This window comes from Amblyomma mixtum, chromosome 1 (genome assembly GCF_055824585.1).
Source record: "Amblyomma mixtum isolate Tamu chromosome 1, ASM5582458v1, whole genome shotgun sequence".
NCBI classification, from domain to species: Eukaryota; Metazoa; Arthropoda; class Arachnida; order Ixodida; family Ixodidae; genus Amblyomma; species Amblyomma mixtum.
Window position 1 is genome coordinate 85442442 of NC_143012.1, and position 24681 is coordinate 85467122.

General features: G+C 46.1%; 1 pseudogene across 1 annotated transcript; it reads left to right on the forward strand.

Annotated features, from left to right (window-relative positions):
- Window positions 1–1083: 1083 nt before the first annotated feature.
- On the forward strand, window positions 1084–23169 carry LOC149367090 (protein limb expression 1 homolog pseudogene; annotated as a pseudogene). The gene is made up of 3 exons (XR_016288926.1): window positions 1084–1212; window positions 1637–1834; window positions 14883–23169. The product of XR_016288926.1 is annotated as a protein limb expression 1 homolog pseudogene (transcript).
- Window positions 23170–24681: the final 1512 nt, after the last annotated feature.

Consider the following 24681-nt stretch of genomic DNA (forward strand, 5'->3'; position numbering starts at 1 on the left):
TGAAAACAACCGGCGGTGGCAATACCTGTATGTTTCACTTTTATCTTCTTTTCTAGCTTAAAGCTCCATTTTCATGGGAATTTGTCTTTATGTGATTAGAATGTGGTAATCTATTGATACAGGCGCTCATCAGTATGCCCCCAGTGTTGCTTTAAGGAACTTGTATCTGAAATAAGACTGTTTATATCTATCGCAGATATCTGCATCCATTTCTGCCTAGTAGAGATGCTGCCATTGGCAGTGTTGCTATTGGTGAAATGTCTCTGCGGATTAGTGGATTAGGCAGCGGCACCGTGAGCATGGTGGCAGTCTGCCCATTCAGGATATTTGAGAGTAGGTGATAAAAAAAAAAACAACAGTTAACCGCACAAGAAAAGGTGACCAACATCAAAAGCAATGAAATGAAAAGGTGTCTAATGCTGCTTTCTGCTAGAGATAACTCTAATGTGCTCAGTCCTCTCTATAAAAATACAGTGTGTTCACTCCTGATGATGCAGCCTACTTAGTAGAACAGCATCAGTTTGGACACTACGTCACCATTGTAGGGTCTGACCTTGCTGTCTCAATCAATTTACAACGTAAATTACTGGCAATGCCACCAGTTTAGCTCTTGTTTCTACCACCGTTGAACAGGACTTAGCAGAATGTACCAATATTTTTTTACTCGTCTCCGATGATAGATTGTTAAGGCAGGCAGCGGGGAGCACATAGATAGCCTTAGAACATGTTATGCAGTGCTCAGTGTGATATGCATCACAGTATCGTTGCTAGTGCTAGGGCCAGTTTATAGAATGCAATGTGCAAGTACTACCAGGTAAGAAAGAACGAATCGCAGGTCATGCCATCTGTGACCGGGCATATGCAAAAGGAAAGTAACAGGTCAGCAGATCATTAGGCTATACAATGTGCCGAATATTTAAGAAAAAAAATTAGACAGTGGCTTAGCTCTGGTTAAGCCTGGATGTACAAGCGAAAAGCTTCAGTTATGCTTGGTTTGACGTCATGGCTGTCACAGTTTGCGCACAATGCACTGGGAGCACCACGATAACGGTGGAGGCGTTCGGCCATCCACACATTGCCTGTATGGAGGCGGAGAAGGAGACGGAAATCGGCGTGGTTAAAATTGCCCGCATGAATGCAGTGAGGAGGGTTGCCGGCTGCGACGCGGGCAACACGCGGCTGCAACAAAAGGTCAAGCGGCAGGGCGGAGAGGCGAGCGCACAGTAGTAGCGGCGGTGAGGAGGCGGCGCACATGCGCAGTAGCGCGCGGCTGCATTGCCACCTGCGCTGCACGGGATGTCACTCGGTCGCGGCATACGGCATACACGAAGCTCGGCTCCGACCCTCGTAGTGAAGCTTCAAAAGATTTGCATCTGTTGAATGCTGTTACTGTATGCATTTTTGGATGCAAAATTAAAATGAACCTTTGACCACATGCATGGTAGAAAGTTGTCCCACTCTTTCATGTGGGTGTATGTTTCCTGTTCAACCAACAGCTCCGAAGCTGCAGACAAGCACCTGTCACCCGCAAAAGTTTTCAAATGTTTTCATCTTGTTTACACTGCTTATCGCTGTACAGCATACATGTCTGTTCAAAGGTACTGCACATAAGTGTGCAGGGTACACATTTGGGAAGGGGTACGTGGCTCCAAGTGGTTTCACATCCCGCTATCTTTTTTTCTTTCTTCTGCAGAACTGCCCAACCAAGGCAGAGGCGCGTCGCAGTGCGGCCAAAATTGCCCTGGTCAACTCGGTCTTCAACGAACACCCGAGCCGGCGCATTTCGGACGAGTTTGTCGCCCAAGCAGTGCATGATGCCAAGGCCTCGTTTGGGGTGAATACTGGCTCCCCGCTATTAGTCGTGGCCATTGTAACTGTGTGAAAGTTTACACTCAGCATGACTGAGGGAGGGCATAGTGACATATATTAGAAAGGACGAGAAAAAGAAAGAAAAAAGTACCCTGCTCGTACCGCCGGTTGGCACGTGTTGGGCATAGTGACAGTAGCCACACCTTGAAATCGTTCTTGTGGCTTACTATACACCAGTTTTTCAGTGCCTGTTGAAAGCATTTAGGTCGCTCTTACGGCAAGCTCAGTAAGTAGACAGTTTTAGCTGTGCGTCCGCAAAAGTTGTGCGTACGCTACGGGCGGACCTTACGCGCAGTGCCACCCGTCCTGGCAACGATAGTTTTAGTTGGGAGTGGCTAGCGTAGCGGCCGGGAAGCGTAGGATACAGTGGCGCCATCTAGTGACAGCAAGTCAAAGCTCCTAAACTGTGTGCTACGGAAACTTTTTCCTCTTTTATTAATGGCAGTGGTGGTTGCATTCAAATGCTTTGTTTCTTTTTTAATGTAAATCAATTGAATCAAATGAAAATATAAATTCTAGCGCACAGTCTGTGAAGTACTTTACCGGAGGTCGTTGCTATGACGACAGTGTACGCCGTAGATAGGCTTAGCACCAAGAAATTCTTGGATTTATCTAAAAAACGATGACTATTTGTTACATATATCGTTATGGAGGGGTGAGAATGCACAAAATAAAAGTGAATACAACCGTTTAGACCGAGCTATCACGTCGAAAAATGCAGCGGCGATGCGGTATTTGGTCCGAAGCAGGCGTGCAGGGCGCCGCCATGTTGCCAACGTTAACCACGCAAGCAGCGCAACGCAAAGTCCGCTGGCTTGCGTACGTACGCAAGACGCAGGGCTAGCGCTTGCGTTCTGCGCATGCGCACTATGGTCCCCGCAAGCTCCTTGCGTACGCTAAGCCCTTGCGGACGCACAGCTAAAACTGTCTAGTGTGGTTCATGAGGTGCGGGACTGGTGAGTCCGTCACTCCATGACAGGTGCTACAGAGAAGCTCTGCACCGAGTTTCGAACGCATGCTTTTGTTTTGTTTAGGTGTGTTATTATGGTGATGTGGTGCATGTTAAAGCTGTTTTGACATGAACTCGTTTGAGCTAAATTTTTGGACACTGAACAATATGAGAACGTTTGGAAGGTTTTCCGCAGACTTAGTTTAAAATGGTCAGCTTAATGTGAACTGCGTTGATTACGTTTGTGGGTTAATTCTTTTTCTTGCCGGGGAAAAACAGAAAATTTTATGATGGTGACATGAAAAATTCATCTGCTAATAAATTTAAACTTTTCGCTTTATTGCAGCACATTATAGTGTAGCCAATAGAATCCTCTTTTTAATGACTAACAAAAAAGTAGATATTTATTGCTTATGAAGAAAAAAATTTTTGATTGGCAAAATTTCATAGACTCTTACGAAAATTCACGAAAGTAATACATATATTCACACAGAAAATCAGAGAAATAAATAGTCTAGAATGTACGTTTTATGTGCTACAATGTCAGAAACCAGAATTCAGAATTACAGAACTCTTCATGCTAAATTTTTAAATCATTAAAAAAAAAATCAATTGCTTATGCGAAGAGGTAGAAGTTTGTCTACCCCAGGTTGTCTTGGAGAAAACTCTATCCGCTACACTGCTAGTGTCCCGGAATCATTCAGAACATGCGCGGTGCCTTCAGAGAGGCTTGGAATGCAGCGAATCTCTTGGTGATTGTCTGGGCTGTGTGGAGCAGTCATCTCTAGAGGTCCATACTAAGATCAAATAAATGGGCGTCATTTTTTGCACCACAGTGTTACTTTCATCAGCAATGTCAAGTGTCGGCGCTGTGGAATCCCAAGTACACCGCATTTGCTGAGTAGTGTCAGTACAAGACGAGGACACCATATTGGATGCCATGCTTACTATGACCGCAGCGCATTGACAGGTTTCGTGGGGAGTTTAAAAATACTCTCTCATGGGACTGACGAGGAAACCTAGTCTGAAACCAAAGTACAGTTCTTTTGCAACTCACTGGGTGGTGTTGCTTGTCCAGAAGCAGCCCGGATGACATAGGATGGGCCAGTTCGTGCTTTTGTTCAAATTGAATGATTTGATAGGTGTGGTAAGGGAAGAGTAAAGATACACCTTAGCAGGGAGTGCCAGCTGTGGCGGCTCTGCATCGCCTACTTCGGGCGTCCGAGCCGAACCTTCGAAGCACGAAAGAGAGAAAAAGTTTCTCGGCACAGAGGTGGCAGCTAAGGATCAAGCACTGCGAGCAGCTGAAACATGCATCTACTTTTGCACCTTACTGATACCTCTCCACTGTCCTAGTGTCACCTGTCATGCACTGCTTCTGGCAGACAAAAATGCACCTAGGCCTGGACTGCATTCAGGCCGATGCAAATAAGCGACTGAACAGGACAGCTTTGGCTGTGCTCTGGAAGGAGAGAAGGAAGATGAAAAGGCTATGGTCATGTGATCTCGGAGCCTGTGCCATATAGCTAGCCAGCGGGACACCCTCAGTACACTGGGGAAGGAAGGCTGAGGATAGAAAGAAGGTGTGCAGCATTGTTTGCTGTCAAAGAAAGAGAAGAAAAAGAAAAAATGCTAGGAAAAAACAATTGCCCCCCCCCCCCCCCCCCCCCCTTCGCCCTCATGTTTAACCTGGTTAAGCTAAATGTGACTGATGTGCGCTAGCACATTTGCCCTTGTTTAGCTTTGTTTATATTTTTTTTATGAACTTTTTTAGCCTTGACAATTCAAGTTGCACTCAAGTGACCTTGCTGTCGTTCGTCGGCGTGATAAGCCGCCTGAGCTGCTTGTTGCGATTCGAGTCGCCGTTCCCTCTGTTCAGCTGTCTCTGAAGCCACTTGTACAGGGTCAGTCACATTTAGAGGGAACATGGCTCCGCGTGGCTGCCCACACACAGAGTGCTATTGCGAGCAAGCCGGTGGCAAACCCGTGCAAAGGGGCAGATGGCACAAAGCACCACGTCGAGGTCCCTCTTCTCGTGCGCCACTCTGCATTGAGTCACGAACGGATTAGATTCGATGGCACTCTGCAGGTGCGTGGCCACGCGGAGCTGTGTTCCCTCTAAATGTGATTAGCCTACATGCCTCCTGACTGCACGTTCTTCCGGCGACTTCATCATTCGCCTCTTTTTTTCTCTCTGTTCTTCGCATTTCTTGCTGTTCATCTGTTTCCGCATCTCGTTTAGCAAGGTTGCACTGTCTTCACCACTCTGGTCCAGCTTGCCACCTCGCTATATCCACTGGATCGGTTGGCTCATGTTGGCACTCTCTTTTTTTTCCGTTGCTGTTCAGCTCGCTGCGCACATCTTTCGGCTTCTGCCAAAGGACCGGCTTCATCCATGATTTGCCATTTGCTGCACTGCCTGTTTCTCCGGCAGCTTCATCCTTCGCCCCTTCTTTCTAGCATCTGCATGTGCATGCAACTGCGTTTCTCACTCTTGACCTTCACATCCTCTCTTCACTTGGCTGCAGCTGGCGCACCGCTCCTCCGAGCTTACCTGAGTTATTCTGGGGCTTCAACGGGACCAGTCGCAGCTTTTTCGCTACTGACCCACTTGGTGTTAGCACACAAAATAAAAAAAATTGAAGGACGCTTAAGCTTTGCCTTTAAGAGACGGGCGCGACAGCCTGTTGCAGCGATGCCAGGGAGTCCGTGGAACGGCATCGCCTGTTTGGTGCGACATCTTGCCCATGAGACAAGTTGTTCGGAGTCTCTAGGAGGCCTCTCAAAATATCTGCAGTTGCAACACAGTCGCTGCTCCACACTAGCACTCATAGACGGCTGTGGTTCCATCCATCATCAGACCTGTTCAGAAACGAACGACACTACTTCGACGCAGGAAGGTCGCCTACGTGCACGCCATCTGCTGGGCCATAGCGAAAGGGGGTTTCAATGGGTGCCACACGATGGCGGTACGACTGCACGCGAAGCACGGAGGAAATTTGCCGGAAACGTATGGAACTCGCTTAATTCCGACATCTGTACTTTGCATGCTGATAGTTACTGTGTACGCCTCAGTACAGATCTCGAAGATACATTTCTAAGAAACCCATGTATTCGCTAGATGCACCTTTATTCATGTTCAAGTGTTGAGCTGTCGTGGCAGAGTGGAAGCGTTCCCGTCTCGAACGCCTAAGGCCCTGCAGCTGGTTCGATTCCTGGCCTAGACCCCGGTTTTTTTATTCATTGAGTGTGCGTGCCCTCTGATTTTTACGCAGCTCCGGAATATTTCCGATGCGCGGTGCGCGCAACTACAACTACTACTTCTACGATGGCGATGGCTTTTTGACTGAACAAGCTATGTATGCTATCGCATGAAAGTTTAATATCGTTTCCAGTCGGGATCACATTAACTTACGTTGTCATTCTGCTGCTACTGTCCTCTGACCTTGCCCTGACCTTGCCATCATTCCTTTTCGTAAGGAGCTTGTGTTGGTTGTTTGTGCAATGAGTTCATTGTGTTGCCATCCTGACTAGTCAGCTGTGTGCACTGAGAAAGCTAGATCTAGTTATTGTTCAAAGTAAGTACAGTTGAGCATCGTTATAACAAAGTTGAAAGGGTCCAGCAATTACTTCGCTATAGCCCATGTTGACCGAGCTTCCAAGGGGAATGCTAGTTATTTCTTCGTTATGTCAATTATTTTGTTATAATGAGGTTCAACTGTAGTTGATAATCTGTGAAATACAGAAATAGCTCACAGAGTTAGTGTCGCAAAAAGAATTTTAACAGATATGTTATAAAAAATGACTTATTGATTGTGTGCATTTTTGAAAAATGGCTATAATACACGGACGTGGAAGGAGATGCAAACGTCTTTGTGCATAGGGCTGGAAGGTGTTCTGAGCTGGTTTCAGAGAGCGTGTGGAGCTACCGTATTTTCCGGTGTATAAGACGCACCCTTGTATAAGACGCACCTGCCATATATGCAGACTGTTATTGAAAAAGTTGGCGTATAAGACACATCCGTGTATAAGACGCACCCCAATTTACCCAGTTAGGCAAGTGATGCTTAATTAAACATGCTTGTGTGTGACCATCGTGAAATGCACCGTACCTGTGAGTTCTTAAGCAACGCTAAGTGATCAATAAGGCAACACTCGTGCCGTACCCGCCCACGTTTTAGCAAAAAAAAAAAAAAAAAAACGAAAGAACTCTCCTTATGTCCATAACAACATTTTATTTTCACTTAAAACCTTCGAAGTCTTCATCTTCGGATGCGCTATCAAAAAGTTTGCCCCTTTCTGGAGGCAGTGCAGCTGAAACATTCTCTTGGCACAATGCACGTACTACGTACACAGAGCAAATAAAGTTGCAAAGGGAGACTAAAAAAATGCCGGCTTGTCTTGACAATGGCGAAAAGCGCGATTGTCGCCATCTTTTTGGAATTTCACATTACTTTTGCTTGGGGCCTCCGAAACGGTCGTGTGTTTATGATCCTGGAAGTCATCATGCCTGCCGTTTCATTATAAAGTTAATTTAAAAAAGTTGCGCATGGCGGTCCCCGTATTATAGCCGTGTTACAACCGCGTTATTGGTAGCGATATTTTTCCGGTGAAAAAAGCTTGAACGTGAACCTGAGTAATTTCTGAACTCACAAAAAAAGCCGAAAAATTCACATATAAGACGCACCTTTGTATAGGACGCACCAGCAAGATTTTGGAAAAAAGGCCGCGTCTTATGCACCGGAAAATACGGTATTCTGATAGTCTGCAGAGTCATCTCGGAAGTCAAGCTGAAGAAATTGTGCTTTAGGTTTGAGGTTGCGTTTTTAGGCAGTGGTGGGTAGCTGGGCTCGACATTAGACCATATTCACACTATCAATCAGGTGATAGAGAAGTGCGCAGAATATAACCAGCCCCTATATATAGCCTTCATTGATTACGAGAAAGCATTTGACTCGCTGAAAACCTCAGAAGTCATGCAGGCATTGCGGAATTAGGGTGTAGAAGAGTGTTATGTGAAAATACTGGAAGATATTTATAACGATTGCACAGCTACCATAGTCCTCCATAAAGTCAGCAATAAAACCCCTGTAAGGAAAGGTGTCCGGCAGGGAGGCGCGATCTCGCCAATGCTCTTCACTGCCTGTTTACAGGAGGTATTCCGGGGCCTTAATGGGAACAGTTGGGGATAAAAGATAATAGAGAATACCGAAGTAATTTGCGATTCGCTGATGACATTGCCTTGCTAAGTCACTCAGGAGATGAACTGCAAGGCATGATCAATGAGTTAGACAGGCAGAGCAGAACGGTGATGCTAAAAATTAACATGCAGAAAACCAAAGTAATGTTCTACAGTCTAGCAAGAGAACAGCAGTTCCAAATTGATGGCGATGTGCTGGAACTAGTAAGAGATTGTTTATTTAGGGCAGGTAGTGACTGCTGATCCAAGTCATGAGGGGGAAATAACTAGAAGAACAAGAATGGGGTGGAGTCATAAGACAAGTTCTCTCAGATCATGAATGGCAGTTTACCAATATCCCTCACCAGAAGAGTATACAACAGCTGTATCTTACCTGTACTCACCTATGGGGCAGAAATCGTGGAGGCTGACAAAGAGGGTTCAGCTTGAGTTAAGGACAACGCAGTGAGCTATGGAAAGGAAAATAATAGGTGTAACGTTAAGAGATCGGAAGAGGGCGGAGTGGATGAGGGAACAAACATGAGTTAATGACATCCTAGTCGAAATCAAGAGGAAGAAATGGACTTGGGCAGGGCATGTAATGCGAAGGCAAGATAACTGCTGGTCTTTAAGGGTAAAGGAGTAGATTCCAAGGGAAGGCTAACGTAGCAGGGGGCGTCAGAAAGTTAGGTGGGTGGATGAGATTAAGAAGTTTGCGGGGATATGGTGGCCACAGCCGGCCAAAGGCAGGGTTTGGATGTGGGAGAGGCCTTTGCCCTGCAGTGGGCATAGTCGGGGTGATGATGATGATGATGGTGGTGGGGGCTGGGGTGTTAATGCAAAAGGCATGACCTGATCTTTTATTAATTTTATTGTGTTTCTGGTGGGACCACTGCCATAAACAAAGTGGTCTGCAGCAGTTTGAAGGAAAAGAAGCTAAAGGATTACACTAGGAAGCATTAGCTGACTGACAAGTATGACATTACTTTAACCAGCATAAGGTACCATCCAGTCAAGCGACATGATTCTTGAAGAGAAAGAAATGGAAAGAAAGAAAGGAATTGTAGTGTGGCTTTGTGCGCTTGTTGGCTCATAGTCTTTAAAAACACTGTACTTTTATTCTTCACGAGGAGCGTATTTATATGCCAGAAAAAAAAAATGCAATCATTTGTGCGAACAGTGTCGATTACTTAGAAATGCTAGTTCTTTGTCGCAGAGGAAAATGGAAGGTGTGCTTACACACGTGCAACCTGAACTATTTATCTTTACAGCTTTAGTGATTTCACACGTTATCCTTTCCCTGCTCTTTGCTGTAACAGCACATTTTTCAAAAAGGGGCTTGTATAATTTTTTACTCTCGCGAGATAACGTGGTCAACTAGTGTGCCTCCTCATTCGTTTCTGAAGTTGCGAGCATATTCCATGAGGCGCTCGTTTAAGCATCTTCCTGTGTGGCCAGTATACTTGTTCCTGCATGACAGGGGAGTCTGATAGATGGCACCTTCCTCACATGTGACCTACGGATTCTGATGTTTAGTTGTGCATCCGCGTGCTTTGCTGTTGCTAGTTTTTCCTCATTTGCACAACGTAGCAAGTTTTGTTGCAAAAGCAACACTCCGCGAGTCGCCGAGCCATTTCGCGGAGCTGACGAAAGGACATACTGCGCATGCACGAGGAGCAGTGACGTCGCACGGTGCACAGCTGGCGCGCCGTTGCTGCGCGGGTGACTCAGAGGTGCCGCCGCTGCGCTCGCCAGTTGTGCATGCGTAGTAGCGGCACATACCTAGTGTGCCGGGGCCGCCGCCGCTGCTGTGCACTCTCCACCACCTCTATTTCCTTGTTGCTTTCGCAGTCCTCCAGGTTTAGCCAGACCTAAACCACTGCCATTTTTTTCTTTGGGGCAGAGAACACGACACTTGTATTTGCCCCTTGACCAATTTTTCTTTAGATTTTGGGAAATCTTGCGTAGATACGGAAGTATAACAAAGTGCTTCCGTTCACAAGGAACCTGATGTGGGTGACATTGTTTTTCCGGTTTGAACTTCTTGAGCAGCTTTTCCGCAACAGACACAGATGCAACAGAGAGCAGATGCAGGGCATTATTTGTACCATAGCAACATGTGGTGTGCCCCCCGTTATGCCAGTTTTCTAAAGCCCCCACACTAGTGGTCACAAGGTGTTAGTGTAATACATGGAGTGACTCACAAGGAAATCTCCACCCAGTTAAGGGAGGTAGGTGGAGGATGGTTAATTCCTATCATGTGTGATATTCATTGAGCATAGCACATTATAGAACTACAGTGATGTGAAATATCTTAAATCGTATTGGAAGAAGAACATTTTGTTGGATGTTAGGGGTGTTATGAGCTGGACCGTATATCCAGAGACCTTGTTCCATAGTTCTTAGGCTTGGTGTATAGTTGCACTGACTGCTGCAGTTGACTAAAATTACCTGTGAAGAGTATGTCTATACGACAGATATATTTAAATGGCTGTCAGACATCTTCCCATGTTTTTAAGATGATTATTATGATTCAAATAGCACAGGTATATAATTCAGCTGTATGCAGCTTGTTTGTAAAGAGTGTGTGTGGCTATAAATGGGCCTCTGAAGAGGAATCTGAACTCGCCTTTTTGCCGCGGGAACTCAATCTACACGTTCCAAGCATTCTTAGAAACTTCGACTTATTGCCCTGTGTGGCCGATTTCTCTAATTAAATCGAATTAACGTCTGGCTCCCGCCTTTATTTTTTAATTCTCCCTCGTACGGTGGGCGGAGTCGACCAACGCGTGGAGTGCCTTTCAGCCAGCTCCGTGGAGGCTTTGCTTTCGCTTTCTGTTGTTTTTTAGCTCTCCGTGAATAAATAGTTTCATTCGCTGATAATATAGCCGCAAAATAAGCCCGCAGAAATAAAAATACGCGCGGACTATTTGCTTCTGCGGATTACTACGTATTACTCTGCCGATGGCAGAGCGGCAAGCCACCACGGGACTGGGTGAAAGGCACTCCGCGCGTTGGCCGACTCCGCCCACCGTACGAGGGAGAATTAAAAAAAAAGGCGGGAGCCGGACATTAATTCGATTTAATTAGGGAAATCGGCCACACAGGTTAATAAATCGAAGTTTCTAAGAATGCTCAGAGCGTGTAGATTGAGCTCCCGCGGCAAAAAGACGAGTTCAGATTCCTCTTCAGTGCACCTTTAAGCGCTTTAGTTGATGCCTAATACATTTGCATAATGTCCTTTACAAAGGAGGCATAGTTTGCTAATGTGGTTTTTCTACTAAAATATTACACCAGTGTGAAGCGCTCTCTTATGTCACTTCGCTTAATTTGCTCAAAGTACCACCGGTTCTACTTGGAGGGTCTCAGAATTGGAGTAGTATGTCAGATTGGGGAAGGTCTCTGTTCTGAGGGCATATACTGAGCATGTTGATGTTTGCTTGGCCCATTCCAATTCATTATGTTTCTGTGGCTTTGTACATTGCATATGATTGACCTTTAGCTTGATTGTCATGAAAGCATCTAATGCCATTTATGCCAATCCACATGTAAAACGACAGCAGGCTAATTTGCCTCATATTCATATTGCAGAAGATACAAATGAGGCCATGCAAACATTTCCCACATATATGTGTGTGATCTAGCTACTGCCATTCCAGTTCCTGTGTGAAAACCTCTGTAAAATGTCTGTAGGATGTCTACAAGCTAATGTAGTGATATTCTGCGGATGTCTATAGTGAGGCAGAAGGAACATGCACTATGTAGTGAAGCTCCACAAACAGTCATGACTGCCGCTCACTATTCCTCCACAATGGAAAAGTGCTCCATTGTTGAAGCGTTTCTTGTTACCTGAACAAGAAGCTAATCTCAAGACAAAATTAAAAGCTCAAAAATTTTGATACCTGTTTATTTATTTATTTATTCATTTTATTCAAATACCTCACGGGCTCCGACTGGAGTATTATGTGAGGGGGGTTACATAACTGGGGTGGGAAAAAGAAGCAAGTAGAACATGGTTATTTTAACATCGTTATACAAGTACCAAACAACCGACCAGAAAATAGAACTAATTTGAAAAACTAAATTGAAAAACACACTGCAGAACACACTTCAGGAAAAAGCACACTTCAGAACAAAATGCTACTTATTTTTTCTTTGAAGATAACATATAATCTGAGATGTGAACAATGTTGTCAGGAAGACTATTCCAATAAATGATTGCACGGCGCAGGGCTGATGAGTTGAATGCAGTGGTCCTTCCCGAAAGGCGTTTAAAACTGACGTGATTATGCAATCGGTGAGATGTGCGGGCCGGTTCTGAAAGGGGTAGTGTGAAGGTATGATGGCTGTAAACAATTTTATGGAAGAGGCAGATAAGTGCTATTGTTCTGCGAAATTCTAAGGATGGAAGGGATAACGAAGCCTTAATGTTAGTTATACTGGAATGTCGGCAATAGTTGCGAGAAATGAAGCGAGCGGTAACTTACTTGATCGAGTCATGCATTAAAAACTGATTTCGTTCACTGTTGATATTAGTAATTGGAGTAATACAGGATGCTGTGGACCATGGCCAATTGTTGCCGACTGCTGTTTTCTGAAGTATCCTACTACAGTCATTGGGTGGACATATTCTGGATGTGCATAGACATCCTCTCCAGGATGTGTGAGTGGCTGTTGCAGTCGATAGCTCTATTAGATGATAGTTTGAGACTTTACCTATAGAGGTGAAAGTTGTACTTGAATGCTCTAATCTGCAGTAATCAAATGAGGAATTAGCAGACGTGGCATCTACACGCCTAGATTGCTTTTCGCGCATCCTGGAGACTGTTGTCCCAAAGTAACATGGTTATCTTGGTTGGATGTCTGCTTTCCAAAGCATGTGGCATGCATACTCTCCATCGGGAGAGTAGCCCCAGGTGGTCAAGTGGTTGACGTGGGATAGTATGGTATGCCTTCACTTGGTCTCTTTCGTATATTTAATGCATAAAATGCGTTAAACGGTTTAATTCTGATTGTCGTGTGTCTGTTCTTCCTTGTGCGCTTGCTTTTGTCCATCTGTGTGCACATGTAGACATGTACAGCCTTTGTCAAAAGTTTAGATCCCAGGGGGTTTGCTTCTGGGCCACCCTGCTTTGCTCGTAATGCGTCCTCAGCGCCCGGAATCTCCTGAAGGTAAGCAGATTTTTGGTCCTGCTCCCTCCGATGCGTAGGACTTGCATGAGTGCTACAGGAGCGTCACAATAGTGCTCAGAAGCAAACCCCCTGGGCTCTATACTTTTGACAAAGACTGTACAATGGCGGTCATACAGTCTACCCCTGCTTTGCACTTGTGCTTATTATCCTGTGCACAGACTGGAAAGCTGAACGTGGGAAGGCAAAAGTTTAGCTGTAGAATGCATTTCATGCATTGAAAATATGGGAGAGAACAAGCACAGGTGGTGGTGGTGGTAAAAACATTTATTTCCTCTGAAAAGAGGGAGTTACATGGAGGTTGCTCTGGAGTCAGGCTTAGTGCCCTTCCGCTCACAAACACTAGGTGGAGTCCCTAGTACGGGACCCCAGTGGCTTCCGCTGCCGCCATAGCTCGTTCGACCATCGCCTTTTGGGCTTTGAGGTAGCAACAGGCGAGTAGGGTCGCCTCCCAGTCCTCCCGGGTGGGGTTTGGGTTGGGAGTAAAAGCAGGGTTGGAGGGGAACGCCCACACCATGTGGTAGAGGTCCGAGGACCTTTCCCCACAGTGCGGGCACTCCCCGTAGAAGGCAGGGTCAAAGTGTTTTAGCGAGGCCGGGCACATCATGGTGTTCGTGACAAGGCGGAGGAACAGGCGTTCTTCTGCTCTCGTTAATCCTTTACACGGGTGGGGGTACAGTTTAGCAATCCCCACGGTTGCACCTGTGTACATGCTGAACTTTGTCAGATGGGCTCATGTCCATTCCTTATATTGACCTTTCTGAAAGGTGCTCCGTGTGCTTTGCCGTGTTGCCGGCTCAGACAGGGGAAGCAGCAGCGTGATCTTTCCGCACCTTTTTGGCACACTTCAAAAAGCTGGTGTTTTGACATCACCATGTACCTGATAGCAATGTCCATAGCTAGCATGGTAATAGATGGGGGCCTCAGTGAAGCGTGCCTCACCAATACAGGTCTGAGCTTGTCTGGGTAACATGTGAGTGTTCTTATGTTCACAAGGGTAAATGATTGTGCGGATTGAGGTCGCTTGGGAGGCGACTGTGGTCACATATATTAAGACTCGCCGAAGTAGAGATCGGTGGAATGGTGGCGGCAGCTTCAGGCTGAAACTATGGTCTCAAGCGTTCTCTACTTTGTGAGCCTAGACACGGGCCCACCGCTCCGTATTCCTTGCGCGTGCTTCATTGGTGGCGTTAGAGTAGTATAGAAAAATACATGGGTCTCTATGGGAGCTCTGTTTAGAGAAGTGCTATAAGAAGCTACCGGCTCCATAAAGCAATATTGTGCCTTTGTGGAATAGGGTGTTTTCCTTTGAGCAGTGAGCCCAATTTCATGATGACGTGATGAAGGCATGGGCAGTCGTTTTTCTTTATTATGCTGCCAACGATCAAGCTTCATGCATGATTGCATACTCTGCTACTAGGGAAACAACTGGTCATTACGATTGCCATTACGAATGGAATTTCATGATGACGTGATGAAGGCATGGGCAGTCGTTTTTCTTTATTATGCTGCCAACGATCAAGCTTCATGCATGATTGCATACTCTGCTACTAGGGAAACAACTGGTCATTACGATTGCCATTACGAATGGAAAAAAAAAAGACTTGTGCCTTGGGATAGTTAAGGACGGTACTTGTGTAGTGTTCATTCCTGGAGGGCGTTCTTCAAAGTCTGCTTTCTAATACCGTGGCACAGGGCAGCCAAGGCGTCGAGGCGTTCCGCTTCATGCTGGAGGCGAACCGGGGCCGCACTATGCTTGAGTTCCAGGAGCTGATGAGCGTCTTCCAGCTGCTGCACTGGAACGGCTCGCTGAAGGCGATGCGCGAACGCCAGTGCTCGCGCCAGGAGGTGTTGGCGCACTACTCGCGCCGGCCGCTGGACGACGAGCTCCGCTCCCAAATGGCCCTGGACTGGGCGGCGCGCGAACGCCAGCTGGGTCCGGGCCGGGTGGCCGCCGAGGCTGCGGCCGCCAGGGCCGAGCTCGAAGCGGCACGCCTCGCGGGCCGCGAGTTGCGTTTTCCCCTGGAGAAGCAGCGCATCCTGGCACTCGCTGCCCGCATGAGCGCTGACAGCCCGACCGCGAGTCCCTGACTGCTCCCTGGCCGCTCTCAGCAGTGTAGGCCAGCTGCCCGCTTCTGAACAGAGCGAGGGCTTCGCCAGGTCGACATAGCAGAAGCCTTTCTCCCGCTGCAGTGCCGTCCATGCATGCAGGCTGTTCAAATGCAGCCATCCAGGTCTTTCAAGTGCCTTTTCTGCTTGTATTGCATGCACTGGCTGCTCTGCTGCCAATGCAGTGATGTTGTGATGGGATTGCATTTGAGCACGAATGCTTCGCTTGCGCAGTAGACAGTTCATGTACAACTGGAATGTCTATATTCAGAAAGCTGTTGGTGCTGCCAACATGCTGAAAAGGCAATAGTTTTGCCGTTGCCTATATGTATGTTCAACCTGTATGGGAGTCGGTGCTTAGACTGCGATACGTAGCAGTGCTTAGCCAGTCAAGTGCTTTGTCTTCTTTGAACTCTGTTGGCAACAAACTGTACTGTTGCCCTGTCAGCTGGAGGCAATAGTTTTGTCGTTGCCTATATGTATGTTCAACCTGTATGGGAGTCGGTGCTTAGACTGCGATACGTAGCAGTGCTTAGTCAAGTGCTTCGTCTTCTTTGAACTCTGTTGGCAACAAACTGTACTGTTGCCCTGTCAGCTGGAGGCAATAGTTTTGTCGCTGCCTATATGTATGTTCAACCTGTATGGGAGTCAGTGCTTAGACTGCGATACGTAGCAGTGCTTAGCCAGTCAAGTGCTTCGTCTACTTTAAGCTTTGTTGGCAACTCACTGTAGTGTTGACCTGTCAGCTGGGCTTCCAGATTGGCGACTGCAGCCACTAAGTGGTTGTCCTTGTTTGTTGCTAGGGCAGCATATGTTTTTCGATTTTTGAGATGGCCACACTCAGACAGCTGTTGGCTACACATGGGACCAAAAGCGGGCTTCTCCTGCCTTTTTTATTTATTTGGTACAGTGGTTGTGTTGAACCACTTGGCTCTCCTGTGCTAAGCATGTGTTGGGGCTTGCTTCCTATGGTTGAGACTTTTTAAAAAGCAGAGACAGACTTTTCATTTGGCAGCAGATTAAGCCGAGCCCAGCAGTATGGCAGTATTGAGTTGTTTAAAGACCAGCTTTGCAAATGCGCTGACACTGAAATCTCATTGACATTTTGAGTATTTAGATAAATGAACCATTTAGCCAGCCTGTAAATGCTGGCTTGCTGCCTTGTGCCAAATTGTTTATTTGCCTGTTGCATCTGAGTGCCATGACAGTTGCAGTGGTCTTGCCAATGAAAAGAATACTCATGTGAGACTCTTCTTTTTACTATAATATTTTTAGTGTGTTTAGGCCAGATAAACACTGAACTCATGCAGTAGTGTACAACTGCAGCCAGTGTGTTATTCTAGCCTATTTCGGCTTTGATCCCGGTGTCGATTGATTAGCAAGCTGCTGTCTCTACCAGACCTTAGAAATTACCACGTAGGCATAGGCACTTCATTGTAGAGCTTGCTTTGGGCTATATTTCTGTGTCAGCTTTTTATTGCTTTGGACCATTTTGCTACTGCTTTTGGATTTTGTGCGTTCATGTTCAGCTGTACGCATCTGGCGGTTGATTAATGCATCCATAAATGCCTGGCTTTGTGAAGCAAAATGCTCATTGAAACTGGCAAGCAGAAAAATTACAAAAAGGTAATACTCACTACTTAAGAAGAGGAAGATAGGCATGAAAGAGAGAATACTCGTTAGTGTTGGAGCTGGATCCACATTTGCTGCATCTGCGCAGGCTGGCCACTCCCTGTGCGAGTTAGAATTCTGCTGCCTATTGGATCTGTTTCAGGCAGCACTGTGCTGCAGATTGGAAAGGGGTGTGCTAGTGTTATTGCGGTCCATGTTGTACTGTTTGGATTTGGCTGATTCATGTGTAGGACCTTTGGGCCTGTGCAACCTTAGAAGAGTACTGCCACAAAATGTTGCGAACAGGATATCGGTGGGGCCTGGTTACCAAGCATCTGTGAAGACTCTTTAATAAGGAAGCTAGCTTGGAACGTTTCTTAAAGGGGCCCAGAAACACAATCTTAGTTAACTGTTTTGCCTGTTGATTGCATACAGTGAGTTATAATGGTGCTATTAGTGTCGGTTACACCACGTATATTCCGTTTTTTAATACTTTAATGTCCCCCAAAAAACAACTTCATGGCTCTGATGGTGTCGCCACACAGTGGCGGGTTTTTAGCAGCGGATATGACATCACCTGGCGCGAGCTTGATGATCGGACAAACAGTAAATATACTGCAAATTGTGTGAATAAATAGACACATTTTGTCACCTGTCTGCGTTTTATATTAGATCAACAAAAACAACTTGTTTGTCTTAGATAAAAGCCCTGCAAAGCAAGTAAAATAAAAATACACCACCAGGGGCGCTCTGGCATGGAAACGACGCTGCCAGTCTCAGCAAGAACGAGTTACAGCGAGCAGGCAACCATGGAGTACAAACTTCCGTGACGTGCTCTGGCTGGCTGTTCTGATTGGTTGCGCCAAGTGCCGTCACTGGGAGAGCGAAATAGGAGTGGGAAGCCCCGCCAAAATCGAGTTGAGGGCAGCGTTTTGTTTGCTTGTATTTTGAAATTTCTTCTCTGAATAACTTCCATTCCTGTGCATCGATTCATGTAATTCTTTTTAAGTCAGCATCTGTGTGACATAAAGAACCCACCTGAAGTATAGCCGGTATCCCCCCAGGCAGTGTTTCGCAGCCCCTTTAATATGTTTACTGCATCGTTGGTCCCCGGTGGATGATCACCAGTGGATGCATGCTCTGCGGCACGAATACTAAGTGGCAAGATGAAGCTGCGGGACGCATAAGGTTTTTTTCAAAGAGCCTGCGAAAAACAAAAGTGCCAAGTTGCTTTTGCAGTCTGTTGTCGGTACCGATAAGTTGTCTTTGCTGGAGGCTCACTGGGGGGTCACGCTGCACCCAAGAAAATATAAAGGTGCCCCATCAGTGAGTCACGACGCACAGAGATTAGGGCTCCAAAAATCGCAGCCGCAGTGAACATGTTAACTCAATATTGGAGTACTAGGCAATTGACTCAAAAGGGCTACACTCTAGGCTATTTGAGTTTACTGTATACCCGGTGTACGACCTTCTGTCACATTCAAGAACGATTAGTCGCATCTGATTTTGGCGGCTTTTGGTGGCGTATCCAAGGCACTGGTAGTTCAGTGGAGTGACAAAGGTTTGTGAGCTTGTTTGATTACCAGCTGTGTTTTTTGTGGTGCTTGCTAATATGCTAAACGTGCACTGCACCTGAAGCTACAACTAGATGTTGTAAACGATTCTATATAATAGTCATGTGTAGGAGTGATTGCAGTTTTATACAGTTATTTGATGAATTGCTATGGGAGAAAAGTGAGTTGAAAATTTTGTGTCTGTACTCCGCTAAGGTACAGTGTCCGGTAGGTGATGTTCTGATGGAGACGGTTCAAGTGCAGAAATATTTATGGTGTTCACTTGTATTTAAGTTTTTGTTTGTCTTCAGCCATTCTTGAGCTATCATTTTGGCGTTGCTTATGGCGGAACCTTGACGCTAAAACACCGTTTGCAGATTTAGCAGTTTCTGCATGGGCACAGATGTATTAGTTCTGCTTGCCGAAGGTGTTCTTGAAATGCTGGAACGAGACGCTTCGGCGAAACTGTACAAAATATCCGAAAGCTCAGAATGCTGGAAATGCTGCCTGCTTTTGAGACATTCCATCGACTCGAAGCCGTTGAGAAAAGCCTGAAAGGTCCAACTTCTCGTTGGATGACTGGCTTCCCTGCTTACTTGTGATGAGTTGACAAAGTACCTACCTAATGTGAAGACCGAAGGCTGCTAATAATGCAGCAGCAGAACAATGGCATTGTGAAAAATGCTCATTTTATGCGAGATGGATTGCAGTGTGGGCTGAATGTCCACTTGCCAGTGAGACCTCATGTTGATGGACATTTGTGATGTGTAGAACACTGGTCATTGAATGGAAATAATTTTGTGTATATGGTGATGATGAAGTCTCAAAGTGTGTCTTGAGCTTCCCCTGAAGGGAAGCTGGCTGCTATTTTTTTACTTTTTTGTTCTTGACTGCTGTATTTGACTGCCATATTTATTTGTATTCTTTTTTTATGGTTGTTTGATAACTGAAGTCTGAATCGTGCTGTTACTTTTGTACAGACAGAGGAAAGTTGACGAAGTGCAAAGGGTTTTGAAGAAATGTGTGGTTCTGTCACACCGGACACAGTTCTCTCTGTGCCAGGCATGCTGAACAGTGTGGAAATTTTTGAGAAGAGAGGCTTATACTTCGTTTCATACATAGCAGGAAACGCTGCGGAGGTTGCTAAAGTAGTGCGTCTGCAAAACCATATTACTCCGCCACGTATCATTTGTTCTTCTCGAAACTCCGGTCATTGTTTGGACGAATACAAAGAGCGGTATAAAAAGATGTGGTAACATGGAAACTCACGGTTGAAGCTGTGAGGCACTTAGTGTTCGGGCTCTCTGGCCATAATTTTCACATAGAGTGAACTACTTTTTGGGTGCGGATTTAGTAGAAGCGATTCACCCTGCCAACCGCGTATCATACTGCCGCGTGTACTTTTTGCTTCTCAAAATCTCGGCGAGTCGCAGGACGAAAATGTGGCAAGAGGTAAAACGAAGTCCAGGAGGTGGCAGTCACAACACTTAAGATGTGTCGCTATGAAATATGCTTGTGTTCGCTTTGGTTGTATGGTGAACTACTTTTTGCATGCGGACTTAGCCTGCGCGAACAGACGCGCTAGCTTTGGCAGTGTTGCCTGCTATGTATGAAACGGAGTATAAAGTGTTCATTTCAGATGACAGGAACCCAGTTGCAGCTATTAAGAGAGTTGCCTTTTTGAAATCTCTGCTCCTGTGCGATTTGCTAAACTGCAGTTGCTTTAGCATGCCTGGCTGTGTTCAAGCGTACCTGTGCTCCTTCCGAGTATAGCGTTGCTGTCCCATTTGTACGTCGGTTGTATTTGCTTGTTTGTGAAAGACACGTATGCTAATTTTATCAGCCATCTCATGCTAGCCAGGCATGTGGTTGTCATTTGAGAAACGAAGACTTTTATCTATGCTTGTAATTTTATCTTTGCACTCTAATGCAGCATTTGCTTTATATATATATATATATATTATACACATATTTTTTTTTTCTGTGGAGAGGGGACTTATTGAAAACCAGCTGGAATGCTGTTGGCTCAGCGCTGAGTGAGATGGATGTGTGCAGTTGTGGCCGTGCCTTCGGTGCCAGATTGCGCCTTCAATGCACGGCGTTCATGCTGTGGTAATCTAGTCTGTGATGCGATTCATGTGCTCATGAAGCGCTGGTCAAGTGGGTGGTGTGTGCCACAAAGAGGGCTGGGGAGGAGGGAATCGTCAAGCCACTTGTGATTGCTGCCACGTGCTTCTCTGTTCTTCCTAGTCTGTGATTCCTCTCTTCGTGCTGTCTTGATTTACACCGAAACAATATGTGGTCAGCACTCTTGGCATTTGGTCGCAATGCAATGCCACCTTTTGAGGCGCAGAAGCCGAGAGTTGTTTTGTGAAGTGAGGATGAGCCATGATAGCGAACTAATATACGGAGTGTAATTTTGTACCTTTTCCTAAGCTTTCTGGTGAAATATTTGTGCACTTCATAATGAAATAGAGAAGATGAGGAAAGTGCTGTAATTTATTCTCAGATCACGGTAAGTGTATGCAGTGTAAGGAACCAACAGTTGCATTCCTCTGCTTTGCTTACTGCGATACTAAAAGAATTAGCTTTAGTACCTGCTGCGTATTGGGCTTGCAGCACTAATGCCTTGGGTGAGGGTTAGATAGTGGGTGGTCCTTTGAACTTATCTTAATTAGCAACTCATTTCTTATGATGTGGCTCAGTGGCTATGGTGCTCGGCTGCTGGCCCGAAAGACGCGGGTTCGATCCCGGCCGCAGCGGCTGAATTTCTTTGGAGGAGAAATTCGAGGCCTGTGTACTGTGCGATGTCAGTGCACGTTAAAGAACCCCAAGTGGTCGAAATTTCCGGAGCCCTCTACTACGGCGCCTCTCATAGCCTTAGTCGCTTTGGGACATTAAACCCCATAAACCAACCAAACCAACCATCTTATGATGTTGTCATCATGGGTGAATTATGTAAAAAAGTGAAAATGAAAATTTTGTTTTGAGGAAAGGAAATTACATAGTAACTGTGTCACATATTCAGTGGACACCTGAACCACGCCCTAAAGGGAGGGATAAAGGAGGCAGTGAAAGAAGAAAGAGAGAGGTGCTGTAGTGGAATAATTTTGATCACCTGGAGATCTTAAACCTGCACTGTCATTGCACAGCATCTGGGCACCTTTTATGTTTCGCCTCCATCGAAACGCGGCCGCCATGGTCAGATTCAAACCCGGGTACTCCGGTTTGATAGACAAGTGCCTTAACCACTGAGCCACCGCGGCACGTAGAGAATTCATTCCTTGTCTTGTAAATTCTGTTGAAGTGCACAAGCACAGTGATTATCTTAAGTGCCTTTCAAAGTTAAGCCTGAAAGGGCCTTGAAGTGTACAGGCTGCTCTTAAACATAGCCTCTATCACAGCCCGTGTACTGTACGATGTCAGTGCACGTTAAAGAACCCCAGGTGGTCGAAATTTCCGGAGCCCTCCACTACGACATCCCTTATAGCCTGAGTTGCTTTGGGACGTTAAACTCCATAAACCAAACCAACCAACCAGCATGAGGTGAAAAGCAAACATTGTCCATGGGCAGAAATGTACATGCGCCAGACTATTTAGCTAGTATTGGCTGAAATAACTCACACAAAGCTTTGCACAAACACTACCTGTACGTTAATTTGATACGTCATTGTGTAGAATTTAAATCCGGCTTGCATTACTAGCTGTTTCCTTCCACTGTTTAGAACTGTGCACTTTTGCTAATAACAGGCTGAAAGCTCAAGCTTCGTTCGACTCCGCTGAAGGGAGCTGTGGCTTACATAGATTCGCATGAAATGTGCGTGTGAATTAGAGGTGAAATGCAAGCTAATGACGCTCTAGGTGAAAGCAGAGAATAAAACGTACATTCTTTGTTGGAAGTGGTGGCCAGAGTGGGAGTGCTGGAGAGCCGCTGCGCTGTTATCGGCTTGCCGTAGCGTAGAATATGCTGGGTGAAGAGGCTTGCGAGTTCTCGCGAAGGCGATACCTTACTGTCAGCGAGGTAGCGAGAGGGACATGCCTTCTCTCCTGGCAACCCTCGGTACCAGCAAGCGCCGCCGGTAACAGCATCGCAGCTTGGCCATGATCGCGATGGGTTTCAAACTTTAGATAAGAACTCGGGCAGGAAGTGCAATGCAGAGAACAGATAATCAGTAGTTTGTTAGGGTAACATACTGAATACCATACGAAGAGAAACGAAGTTATTGGCAGGAAATAGAGTAAACGGGGAGATAAAACAAGGAAACCTGCTTGGACAGGGCAGCTGTGGCCGGTGCAAGGCACAAATAAATTAGATGTAATCGGGAGAGATCTGTGTGCTGCAATAGGCCCAGCCTAATGTGTGATAATTGTTCACATAGCAAATGCTGCCAGCTAGCAAAAGGGCTGTTTGCATCATGGCTCCTCTGATCATTCACCAAGCCTGCACCCCCTGTCACTCTTTTGTAAAAAGCCAGCTTCTGCAGTTGGCGTGTAAGCTTTCTGTGCTCAATGTTCTGTCCTCTGGTAGTGGTGCACCAGTCCTATGTGTGTGGCAAGGCAGGCCTGTGTTTTTGTGGCTTTCCATTTATATAAGCAAGTGCACTGTGTAGCTTCCGCATGTACGCGCGTTTAGGAAGCTGCAAGAAATGGGCTGATAATTTTAGGCACAGTCATCATTGCAGAATAAAATGCTTTTATGGTATATACAAGCCTCATTGTCCAGTTTTGTTACAAACATCAATGGTACCTTTCTCTAAGCGGCATATATGCTTCTTTATGGAAGAGTCAGATAGAACGTTGCCTGTAGACTGCAAAGAGAAAAATACTTTAATGCAAATGGTTTGTCAGGCGTTGCAAAGCATCTGTGAGCTAGGCTAGAGCTGTGCGTCTAAGCCGTTAGGTTTACCTAAACTTTAGAAAGTCGACACACGCTGCGTCTGGAGCATGGGTTCCACCTGAGTGCATGCCGAGGACAGACGTGTGAAACGAGCGTTTCGTCGCACTGCGAAACACCACATTTCTTCGCCGGGCACTCTTTGGCCTGCTGCTTTCCACTACCCTCGAAAGCCGACGGTGTCTGCTGCCACCTGTGTTGGGCCTACCGGCGCGGCCAACGCCGCACATGTGATGGGCCTCCCACCTCGCAGAATGGAAACTGAGGTGTGCAACCCAAAGATGAGCCTTCGGCTTCCACCGCCCGGGACACGTCATGGAAGACCACTCAAAATTTCAAGCATGGCACCAAGCCTCGCACCATTGTCATCAGCCTGGGTACCAAAATTCACCTTGCTACATACTAGCCACATTTCTCAGTGGTCACCGCCATTTTACATGCCGCCGACCTGTCCCCATCGGAAGAGGATGACGTTTGCATCCGCGTCCGCGCCCGTCGAAATCTTGTGGCTGCGTAAAGCAGACGTAAACCCGCCACCGAGAGGATATCAGTACTCCAGACAGTCCCGTATGCCGGCGAAAATTTCCAAGTGCGCGCTTGCGAGGTGCACGACGCAGGTGGGGGGTCCTTACTGGCATAACAGCCGACTTCACGGATGCCGTGCTGCCGGCCATGATCCAGCTACCGCCAATTATTAGGCTTCAAGCAGTATCTTCATCAAATATCATGCTCGTACAATGTCAGTGTGAGTTGGCGTACACGCCTTGAGTTTTTCTTTGAAAACTGCAGAGATCTACAGGGTTCATTTCCCGCCATTTTTATAAACCAGCACAACATTTTCATCCATGTATTGGAATGCTTTGCCTGTTCGCGCCCATTTCCCGGAGGTTCGTTTACGCAGTATGCAAGCTCTTTGCAGGAATGGGTATTCCTACGAATGGCGCAGAAAAACAAGACTAAGAAAATAAAGATTTGCTTGGGTGACACCAACGGAAAAAAAAAGTCAGTCTTAAATATTTCCCCAATCCTTACCAGTTTTGAAAGAAATAGAAAACGTAACTGAAGCCCTACATTCCAGCCTTCTATGGCTAAAACACATACAGGGTATGCTTTGTAAAAAGAAATGTAACGCATTCGACTCGGCTCACATCGAGCTAAATAAAGCCAATGACTAACTCTGAATAATCTCACTAGACATCCTTATTTAAATTATGTGCTCTAAGTGAAATTCATGAGTTAAGCCCATTCCGAGCTACTTTGCGGCACAGAAACGGAGAAGATGGGGGAAATAGGTTTTTACGGCATCCAACGAGTTCTCCGAATTCGA